General features: G+C 37.4%; 1 long non-coding RNA gene across 1 annotated transcript in view; it reads right to left on the reverse strand.

Annotated features, from left to right (window-relative positions):
* Positions 1-319: 319 nt before the first annotated feature.
* The window catches only part of LOC139041226 (uncharacterized), a 99,992-nt gene continuing 88,189 nt past the window's right edge, over positions 320-12,122 (reverse strand). Inside the window, exon 3 of the long non-coding RNA XR_011496055.1 lies at positions 320-729. This is a non-coding gene — a long non-coding RNA (uncharacterized lncRNA). The remainder of the gene's footprint in view (positions 730-12,122) is intronic.

Here is a 12,122-nt window from a genome sequence, read left to right on the forward strand (position 1 = left end):
ACTTCCAGTAACTACCACAGTTAGTTCTCAGCCTTTAAATCATGTGCACTAAAAGTTCAACTTTGATAAAAGTGGCAAATTATTATATAGAAGACCTATTAAGATGAAGAAAACCCAAATAAACTAACCTTATAAAGTCAGATAGCGACAAAATCTTTTCTAAGATGATTTTAAGTTAAGACACAGATGAGCCTTTCGAGAAAGAGCTCAAAGCATTTTCTCTGCTCACTGTAGCTTCAAGAATCAGCGAAACATCCACACTCGATTAGCTTTGATTTCCAATTCATGAAAACCCAACTTGTCATTTTTTTTTATTTTTGCTCAATATGCAGTGACATTAACTCAGCCTTTTCAAGTTTTCTTCTTTTCTTGGCTGTTAAGTAGATTATCTCTTTTCTAACGACAAGGTCAAAACTAAGGTGAGGTACTAGTTCTAGGCACAAACTTTATGGGGGTGTTAAAAAAATTAGTAGTCAAGATAAATAATATTTTAGTGTGATATTTTTAAAAATCAAAATTAATGCCAAAACATTTATAATGAATAAAATATCAAAATATCAAAATTTTAAATAAAGACAGTATCAGCATTACTGACTTCTTCTGCCTTAGGCTTCGCTATGGCTTGGTACAGCACTGGCACGTGATATTGCCTTCTGATGTTTCATGCTTCAGCGTTCTTTTTGCATGTAGTATTCAGTACAAGCCAGATGTGGTTTCTCTCATGTGAGGCTGAAATACAGGAAGAATAAGAACAGAGACAGGGTGAGTATTGTGTCTTGTAAAATATATTGGGCACCTCATGATGTCCCTTTAATTTGTTACATTTCCCTAAAGCATCACAAAATGTAACCTGTCATCATCTTAATCTCCATCGCACAGAGTAATACCAGGTAAGCACGACCTTCTTGCGCTGGCAGCTGAGATGCTGCAATGCAGAACGTTAAACAAAATCGCTGGCCTGTGTGGCACCACCTTGCCTATGCTCTGAATGCTGGAAGTAAATGCTGATTATCTGGGGACTATAATAACATGATTTTTGTATAAACAAAGCACAAACAGCAATCATACAGTTAACACAAAGCTATGACTGCCAGGCAATTGTTATACTTAGTACAATTGCTTGAGCCATTAATTAGAGTATAGCGTTTCCTCTTGAGATAATGCTGATTAAAATGTATATACACTCTGTTGGAAAATAACTTCAGGGTTGATGTGAAAATAGCAAAAAGAGATTTCAAATAAATACCTTTGAAAGAAAGGGCAGTTTTGCAAAGAGAAGACTAGTTGTCTCCTTGCCCTGCTGGGAACTGAGTCTCCCAGAGCCATTTTGTGGTTGGCTGGGTAAGTTTTCCTGAATGATAAAAGAGATGAAGAATGAAGAACTGAGTCAGCTAAATTCTTAGTAGATAACAAACAGAATTATCTTTGGAGTTGACTTTCTTCTTAATCTCTTATAATCACAGATGCGTAATTCAATGTGCTTTCATAAAATATGCATATCATTTTCCCTGTAAACGTGTATAAGGGCAGAGCTCACCAATTAGCAAAATCCACACACCCACTGGTTTAACTGACCCAGTGTGCATCTGGAAAGCCCTGCAGCAGAGTTAGCTTGGCCTTTTTGGTCTTTAAATACTGATTAAACATGAAGGCTAGGTAGGACTCTCTCGGGGGCCAATGTAGGAGCTTTGCTGAGCTGCTCACAGACTACATGAAATTCAAGGAGTGAGGAAGCGCCAATGAGCCTGAAACAAGACTCACCCTGCCTTCTAGGCTAGGCCTTGCTCTTCGAAGTGTGCTCCGCAGACCAGTGGCATCACCAGCACCTGGGAGCTTGTTAGAACCGCAGACTCTCAGTTCCACCCTAGACCTAGTGAGTCACAGTCTGCATTTTAACTGGATCCCACGTAATTCTTATATATGTGCATTAAAGTTTGAGAAGTACTGGTGTAAGAATGTTGTGCCCACAAGCTTGGGCTTTCAAGCCTATCCTTGTGACAGGGAGGAAATATCAAGAATATCATAAAGACCTGAAAATGGAAGCAAATGCAAAACAGATGTGAACCATTAAAATTTTAGCAGCCCTTCTCAGCAAGAAGGAGTTACAGAGGTTGTGTACCTCGATAGGTAGGTATCTTTAGCAAAAGGAAGACTTTGTTATAGAAAAAACCATTCTCAGATTTCTGGGAATTTTAAGGAAGAAAATCTCTATCACTGAGGTTCAGTGGAAGTGATTGCTGGAAGCCACTTGAAAACTGAGAAGCTGAGAAGAAAGGAGAGGAAAACATCTTCCAGTTTATTTGTGACTGCAGACTGGGCCACACAGGTCTTGGCAAGTTTCCTGGTCCCTGTTGCACTGGATTTTACAGCCCTTCTGGTGGCTCATAGTTGGTATCTTATTGACAGTTTTCACACTTTTTCTACATGGATCATAAACCCTTGGGTTCATTTTGCCACATTTAAGCCAACATAGGTTTCACACAAGTAAATATCAATGATGATAACAGTAGCTTCCATTTATGGAGTGTCCGCTTTCCACCAGACACTATCCCAGATGACTTGAAGTGTCTCTTTAAACTCGCATGGCCCCAAAAGGAGGCCCTTAATCCCATTTTATAAATAAGGAAATTGAGACACAGCCACCACTACTTCAAATTTGGCCCCGAACCATTTCACTTGTCTTGAATAATTTCTTGGAACAAAAAGGCAATTGTTCTTGCTGGTTCCTCTCATTTAGTAAGCCAGTCACCTCCGTCAGTTGATCTAAGGCCAGCATCTTGGCTCATCCTTGTCATCTGTTCCATGATCAATGACTGGTTACATTTGTCATTCCATGCTGTGTGATAACCCTGGGTTCTTCCAAATGAACTCTTTTCTTGCCTCCACCCTACTGAGGCAAACCACCTCTCTCTCCACACACGGGTTCATGGGTTGCTTTGCTCTGCCTCAAAGGCCCACTTTCTCTTTGGAGAATGACTCATTTGCTAAGAAGAGCTGATGTCTTGACTTCAGTGAATAAAAAAAGTCTTCCTTCTCTCCATGCCCACTGTTCAGGTAAAAAGTTTCTCTCACCTCCTGCTAATTATTCATCAGCCCAGGTGTACAGAATTTTGGAAGTGAAATGATTCCTAATGTGGGAGAAGAAAAAGTTATTTTACACTAGCAAACCAATCCCCAACTAGGATCAACACTCTGGAGTTCCCTGGCTTGTCCCTTTACATACTAACACAGATTCATCATTGAAAAAGATCTAGTCTCTTCTAATCCTGGAAGAATTTAGGGTAGTGAGTCTCAAATTTTTTCCATCAAAGCAGAGGAAGGTACATGTATAGCCACAGGAGATGGCTTAAGGGGTCTGAGAACATACCCCCAAAAGGATTGGATAAAAACGTGAAATTTATTTGAAGCCTGAAGTTTTATCTTTAAAAAAGCATGTAAATTGTGACTACCCTCCCATAATATGTCTTTATTTGCTTTACTCTAAAAGTGTTTTAAATTTCATACCAGATTAAATTACCTAAATGTTAACCTCCAAGTTTTTGGATGAAGTTAAAACTCCCGGATGATGTACTGTGTTTATTCTATGGCTTTTAGTGTCCCTGGCCCACTGCCATGAATGCCCCTGAACAGCCAAACATTAGAATATTACTGTCCCTTAATGATTTTGCTTAATAACTATTATGGAGGACAGGATAGTCTTTCGAAGAGGGACAAGTGTCTGAACGCAGCTCCTTCAGAAAACTTAAGAGTGGTAGTGAATATATCTGCTGCTTGGCCCCTGAAATCTTAGCATCTGTTTCCACTTAGGGAGCCAGCGAGGCAGTTGAATCAGCGTCCCCAAAGCTGGTGTTCTTGGTGAGCTCCAGAGCCTCCCAGTGCCCACTCTTCAGTCAAAACCTCTTACAGTAGCTTCCATCCTCTGATCCTTTGAGAAACATCATGGTGAGATCTTGTTGTGAATATCACTTTAAAAAAATTTTTCCCTGCCTTATGCAGCAATGAGAGGAAGCCATGGAGTCAGCTAGATATGTGAATGTGTTCTATTCAATAATCTTAAAATAAAAAATAAATGCATTCATGTGACTTTGATATTTTACCACATATCTTCCTTGCCAAAGGAGTAAGTCCTGTCATGTAGGAGGAAGTCTGGAAATATTGCCCAGGGGCCACCCACTGTCTCACTGTGAAGTGTATTGTCACTTGGGAGGCCAGGCAATGATAGCCAACAGACTTATTAGTTATGTCTGTGAGCCTTAGGGCCCTGGGACTTCTTGTTGATGAGGCTATCTTTGGTTATAAAAGATTTTATCAAACAAATGCTTTTGGCTTAAAGCACTTAAATAATTCTAGCCTCAAAATTAATGAAAAGATTATTGAAAATGTTTTAGTAATTTGGAAGACAATCTGCACATATATTTCTGTTTGGAGGAACAGTAATTTTTAAGCTAAATACATCTTAGGCCTTTATTACAAGTGTCAGAACAAGAAAAGATTGGTGATTTGAGAAAGAGAAATTAAAAACAAAACCTTAAAAAATAAGTCAGGATATCTTCATGGTACAAAATAAATGAGACAATGGAAACATAGAAATTTCCCTAATTCATAATGTAGTTCTTTGTTCTGGAGATTTGTTCATTATTGTGAAAATTAGCCACATTTAATCTTTTTTAATAGTTGTTATAAGAATTCTGTTCTTCATTTATTTTGAAATATATCCTACTAAAAAAAAGAGTAAGTATAAACACACGTACAGTTTGAACAGTAACATTGGAACAAACACTTATGAACTCATCAACCACCAAAAAGAAAAGATCATTAGCCGTTAGCTTGATATCTTTTGTGCCAGATGCTTCTACTCTCTCTCCCTGGGTAACAATCATCCAATATTTTGTATATATCAATCCCTTCCTTTAAAAAATGTTTAACCATGTGTGTATTTATGCCTAAACAGTAGATGGTTTAGTTTTGCTTGTTTTGAGCTTTATATCTGTTTAGAGTTTTCAAGGACTTGATTTTTTTTCACTCAAAATTAGCTTTCTAAGAATCATCCATGTTGGTGGGTAAAGTGGTGTAACGTTCCTTGGGTAGTATTGCAAATAAATCTATTTATATATCCACTTTCTAATAAATGGATTTTGTATTGATTCTAATTTTTGCTATTATGTACAGTACAGCAACAACAACTCTTATATGTGACTCCTAGGACACAGGTATAAAAATTGCTTAGGGTGTATACCTAATAGTGGAATTATTGAGTCATAGAGTCTGTTTAAAGTTCAATTTTACATTATTGTGAGATTGTTCTCCAAAATGGATAACACAACCTACGCCTCCACCAGAAATGCACTCCCATTCATCTATATCTTCTCTAGAACTTAGTATTTTAGACAACTTAATTTTTTGCCTATCTCTTTGGTATGAAATGGTATTTCATTATCTTATGCATTTCTCTGGTTAATAATGAGATTGATAACATAGTCGTATGTTCATTGTGAAATATCTGTTCTTTTACTGCCTATTTCATCTATTGGAATGCTCTCTGCTTATTATTGATTTTTTCAGCTATATTGAGGTATAATTAACAAATAAAATTGTAATATATTTGAAGTGTACAATGTGATGATTTGATATGCATATACATTGTGAAAGGATTCCACAATCGAGTCAATTAGCATAAAACCCTCACATATTTACTGATTTTTTTTGGTGAGAACGCTCAAGGTCTACTCTCTCAGTAAGTTTTAATTATACAATACAGGATTACAAACTTTAGTCACCGTGAGCTGTGTTAGATCCTCAGCAAGGTCATCTTATAACTGAAAGTTTATACCCTTTTACCAACCTTTCCCCATTTCCTGCCTCCCCAGCCCCTGGCAACCACCATTCTACTCTCTGTCTATAAACTAAAGTTTGTTGTTGTTTTTTTTTTTTAAAGATTCCACGTATAAGTCATACCGTGCAGTATTTGTGTTTCTCTCACTGGCTTTTTTTGCTTAGCATAATGACCTCCAAATTCGTCCATGTTGTCTCAAATGGCAGGATTTCTTTCTTTTTTAAGGCTGGGATTATATATCTCACATTTTCTTTATCCTTTCATCTGTTGGTGGATACTGAGGTCATTTCCATATCATGGCTATCACAAATACTGCAATGAGCATGAGAGTACAGAAATCTCTTCAAGATAATGATTTTGTTTCTTTTGGATGTATACCCAGAAGTGGGATTGCTGGATCATATGGTAGTTCTATTTTTAATTTCTTAAGGTACCTCCACACTGTATTCCATAGTGGCTGCACCAGTTTACATTCCCATCAATGGTGTACAGTTTCCTTTTCTCTACATCCTGGCCAACACTTATTATCTCTTGTCTTTTTGACAATCACCATTCTAACAGGTGTGAAGTGATATCTCACTCTGGTTTTGATTTGCATTTCCCTGATGATTAGTGATGTTGAGCACCGTTTCGTGTACCTTTTGGCGATTTGTATGTCTTCTATGGAAAAACATTTATTCAGGTCCTTTGCCCATTTTTTAATTGTGTTATTTATTTTCTTTGCTATTGAGTTGTATTAGTTCCTTATATATTTTAGGTAATCACTCTTTATTGGATATGAGGTTTGCAAATATTTTCTCCCATTCCATAGATCGCTTTATCGTTTTGTTGGTGTATTCCTTTACTGTACTGAAGCTTTTTAGTTTGATGTAATTCTCCTGTTGATTGTTGCTTTTATTATCAGTGCTTTTGGTGTCAAATCCAAAAACTCATTGCTGGGACCAATGTCCAGGATTTCTATGTTTTCTCCTAGGAGTTTCATTGTTTCAGTCATAGGTTTAAGTCTTTAATCCATTTTGAGTTGATTTTTGTGTATGATGTAACAGGGGTCCAGTTTCATTCTTTTGCATGTGGGTGTCAAGTTTTCCCAACACTGTTTATTGAAGAAACTATCATTTCCCCATTGTGTATTCTTGCTGACTTTGTAGAAAATTACTTGACCATATATGTATGGGTTTATTTCCAGGCTATCTATTCCGCTCCATTGATCTATGTGTCTGTTTTTATGCCCATCCATACTGTTGTGATCACAATAGCTTTGTAAGATAGTCTGAAATCAGGAAGTGTGATGCCTCTAGCTCTGTTCTTCTTTCTCAAGATTGCTTTGGCTATTTGGGGTCTTTGATGGTTCCACAAATTTTAGGATTATTTTGTCTGTTTCTGTGAGAAATGCCATTGGAATTTTGATAGGAATTGCATTGAACCTGTCAATTGTTTGGTAGTATACACATTTTAACAATATTAATCCTTCCAATCCATGAACATAGAGTATCTTTTCATTTATTTGTCTTCTTTAATTCCTTTCATCAATATTTTATAGTTTTCAGTGACAGATATTTCACCTTCTTGGTTGAAATTATTTCTAAGCACATCATTGTTTTTTGATTTTATTGTAAATAGGATTGTTTTCTTGATTTCTGTTTTCAACAGTTTGTTGTTAGTGTATAGAAATGCAACTGATTTTTGTATATTGATATTGTATCCTGCAACGTTGTGGAATTTGTTCTAACAATTTTTGGGTGGAGTCTTTAGGGTTTTCTGTATTTAAGATCGTGTCGTCTACAAACAGAGACAATTTCATTTCTTCCTTTCTTATTTAGATGCCTTTTCCTTCTTTTTTTGCCTAATTGCTCTGGCTATGACTTCCAGGTATTATGGTGAATAAAAGTGGCAAGAGCGGGCATCTTTGTCTTGTTCCTGTCTTACAGGAAAAGCTTTTAGCTTTTCACTATTGAGTATGACGTTAGCTATGGGCTTGTTACATATGGACTTTATCATGTAGAGGTACATTCCCTCTATACTAACTTCATTGAGACTTTTTGTTATGAAAGGATGTTGAATTTTCTCAAATCCTTTTTCTGCATCTATTGAGATGATCATATGATATTTACCCTTCATTTTGTTAATGTGGTATATCACATAGATTGATTTGCATGTGTTGAACCATCATTGTCTCCTAGGAGTAAATCCCAATTGATTGTGGTGTATAATCCTTTTTGTGTATTGTTGAATTCAGTCTGCTAATATTTTATTAAATATTTTTGCATCTATATTCATTAGGAATATTAGCCTATAATTTTCTTTTCTTGTGGTTTCCTTGTCTGGCTTTGGAATAAGGGTAATTCTGGTCTCATAAAATGAGTTTGGAAATGTTCCCCCCTACTTTTTGGAGGAGTTTGGCAAGGATTGGTATTAATTATTCTCTAAATGTTTGGTAGAATTCACCAATGAAGTCATGTGGTCCTAGACTTGTCTTTGTTGGGAGGTTTTTGATTGTTGACTCAATCTCCTCACTAGTAAATGGTCTGTTCAGAGTTTCTATTTCTTCATGATTCAATTTTGAAGGTTGCATGTTTAGGAATTCCATTTCTTCTAGGTTATCCAATTTATTGGCATGTAATGTTTCATAGTAGTTTCTTATGACCCTTCCTATTTCTGTGTTGCAGTTGTAATGTCTCCTCCTTCATTTCTGATTTCATTTATTTGTCATCTCTCTTTTTTTTAGTTACTCTAGCTAAAAGTTTGTCAATTTTGTTCATTTTTTTCAAAGAAATAAGCTCTTAGTTGCATTGATCTTTTCTACTGTCTTTCTAGTCTCTATTTCATTTATTTCAACTCTAACATTTATTTTCTTTCTTTACTAACTTTATGCTTCATTTTTTCTTTTTTTCTACTTCTTTGGGGTGTAAAGTTAGGTTCTTTATTTGAGATCTTTCTTTTTTTTTGAGGAAGATTAGCCCTGAGCTAACATCTGCTGCCAATCATCCTCTTTTTGCTGAGGAAAACTGGCCTTGAGCTAACATCCATGCCCATCTTCCTCTACTTTATATGTGGGACGCTTACCACAGCATGGCTTGCCAAGTCGTGCCATGTCTGCACCCAGGATCCGAACCGGCGAATCCCAGGCTGCTGAAGTGGAATGTGTGCACTTAAATGCTACACCACCAAGCTGGCCCCTTTTCTTTTGGACTCTGTATTGGTTTCCATGAGTTAGATAAAACACTCACCACTTTTAGTCTTGACAGATTAGCTTCATATAGGAGATGATTCTTTTCAATCAGCCCAGCCTGAGCTCCTGGTTACCTCTTAAATCTTTGTGATTGCCCAAGCCACCGTCTTTGTTCTTAGTGGCTCCCAGTAGGTAAGGGTGTGCCAAGACCCTTCAGTGTCCCAAAGGCATGAGAAATGCCCATATGTCTGTTCAGGCTCCTAGAGGATTACTGATTGTGTGACTCTTTCACTGGCCAATGAAGGCTAATTTGAAGCTCAACCTTCAGTCAGCAGATGGGAAGGTCAGGAGGTTAGATATGCAGTCTAGCCTCTGTCAGGAAGAAATTGGGAGCTGGTTGTTTTTGCCTCCTCACTCCATGCTGAGCCAGAGGGAATAGTCACTGGGATTGCTTGTGTGCCCAAATAGAACCAACTCTTTGTTTTGTGTGGTCCTGGAGGACTCATGAATGTCAAGCCCCATCAGCTCCCAGAGCTGGGTGATTTAGAACCAGTCCCTTGGGTGGCAACTGTAACAGTTAGGGTACTAGATGTGTGGACAAGCTCCTTCCATGGAGAAGCTAGAGATGTGGTTTTACTGTTAGAGCAAGCCAGGGAGAGATGGCAAGGGACGTGCTCACCAGCTCCTTCAGGCTCCCGAGAAGATCTTAGTCAGCTCCCACATGCAGGTTGATTAGAAGCTGGAACCTCAGGCATCAGCTAGGAAAATAGATAGTTGTATCACTTCTAGGGAGAAACTAGGAGATGGAGACAGTGTTTTTGCCTGCTCCCTCTGTTCTGAATCCAGAGGGGATAGCTGCATTCATTTGAAAACTGTTATTTTTTTGTCATTATTTGTTTAATATGGTTCTGTGGCACTCGTGAATGCTGAACCCCATTTATTATCAGACCTAGGTGATTTGAGACCGTGTCCCTCAGATGGCAATTGCAAAAGTTGGGGTGCTAAATGTGTGGATAAGCTCTTTCCAGGGAGAAGCTGGTGGCTTGATTTTATGTTGGAGCAAACCAGAGAGAGAAGGTAGGGGAAGTGCCCCCTGGTTATTTCAGATTCCAAGGAGGATCCCAGGCAGGACCTTGCAATCAGGCTGATTAGAAGCTGGACCCTCAAGCAGGGAAATATGCAGTCAAACCCCTTCTAAGGAAAAACTGGGAGATGGCTGTTTTTGTCTGCTTCCTCTGCACTGAGCCTGGGGAGGACAGCCTCAGGGAGTGTTTGTGCACCCATTTAACAGCTGCTTCTTTGTTTGATTTAGTCCTATGGGACTCATAAATTCAAGCCCCAGTTGGCTCTCGGAGCTAGAGTCTATCCCTTGGGTGGCAGCCTTGAAAGTTGGGGCACTAGATGTGTGGTCCAAACCCTTCACTCCTCAGAGAGAAGCTCAGAGTTGGGGGTTTCCTCCTGATTGTAAGACTCTGTGCCAGGGGTGGGGTTTATGACAAGAGTGTGTCCTAACCTTTTCTACCCATTTCAATTTGGATATTTTCTCAGTCGCTTGACATGTAGGAGTCACTCAAGTAGTTTCTGGATTTCTCTCAGAAGGAATTGATCCATGTAAAGCTGTCTATTTGGTGCATTCATAGGAGAAGGGATAGTTGGGAGCCACCTAAGTCAGCATCTTGGTGCAGTTCTCTTCATATTGATTTCTAATAGTTCTAGTAGTTGTTTGTACATTCTAGACACTAGTCCTTTATTGATTACATGTCTGGCAATATGGCTCATGCTTTTACTTCTTCCGTAGTATCTTTTGATGAACACAAACTCTTCTTTTTCATGAAATAGACCTATCAATACTTTCCTTTATGAATTATGTTTTTGACTCTTATTTTGAAATCCTTCTCTACAAAGCCCAGAAAAATATTCTCCAACGTTTCCGTCTAAAACTTTTGAAGTTTAGACTTTTACATAGAAATCATTAATCAAATGAGAATGAACAATTTCCATATATATGTGAGTTTTCTATTCTTGGTCCATTGATCAATTTGGCTATCCTTGCACAGATACCTGCCAGTTCTAATTGATATAAATGTATTACTCTTGATATTTGGTGTGCCAAATTTCCCCAATGTATTCATCTTTCTGAATATTCTCAGTTCTTTGTTCTTCTACATAAAATTCTGAATCATCCTATCAAGTTTGTTTAAAAATCTATTGAGATTTTGATCAGAATTTTGCCATAACTATTGATAACACTTCAAAATTTGACATCTTTAAGACTGAATCTTTTTCTCCATGAATGTGAAATATCTTTAAATTTATTATGCGTTATTCACTGTTTGGCTTTACGGTTTTGTAATTTTCTTGTAGAGGTATTTCACATCTTAGATTTATCCTTAGATTTGCTAGTTTTGTTGCTTTTGTAAATGATGTCTGTAATGGGGGAACCCAAGACTTCCCTCATGCTTTATGATTCACTAAATGGACTTACAAGACTTAGAAGCTGTTGTACTCATGTTTACCGTGTACTACAGTAAAAGAACAAGGTCAAAATCAGCAAAGATAAAATGCACATGGGGCAAAGTCCAGGAGAAACAAGGAACAAGTTTCCATGTATTACCTCCCAGTATAAAATATTTGAACTGAAGTACAAAGAAAAAAAGATAATACAAAAAATTATAAGAGACATGTAGGACACAATGAGAATAGGTAACATCCATGTGATTGAAGACCCAGAAGGAATAGAGGGAGAGAATGGGGAAGAAGTAATATTTGAAGAGATAATAACCAAAATTTTTATAAAACTAAACTACCAAATCGAGATGGCCTGAGGACCCTAGACAAGATAAATACAAAATAAACTCTACCTTGACTCATCACAGTAAAACTGCTGAACACCAAAGACAAGGACAAAATCTTAAAAGCATCCAGAGAAAAAGACATGTCTTTCGAAGTAGTAATGAAAGACTGAAAGCTGAATTCTCCACACAAATGATAGAAGGCAGAAGACGTAAAGATCATAAAGAATATATTCCATTCCTGGAATTGTACACTTTGATCATGATGTCTTTTTTATTTTTTATAAAAGCCTGAAATCAGTTTCCAAATATTTTGTTTAAGATTTTT

This window comes from Equus asinus, chromosome 20 (genome assembly GCF_041296235.1).
Source record: "Equus asinus isolate D_3611 breed Donkey chromosome 20, EquAss-T2T_v2, whole genome shotgun sequence".
Classification (NCBI taxonomy): domain Eukaryota; kingdom Metazoa; phylum Chordata; class Mammalia; order Perissodactyla; family Equidae; genus Equus; species Equus asinus.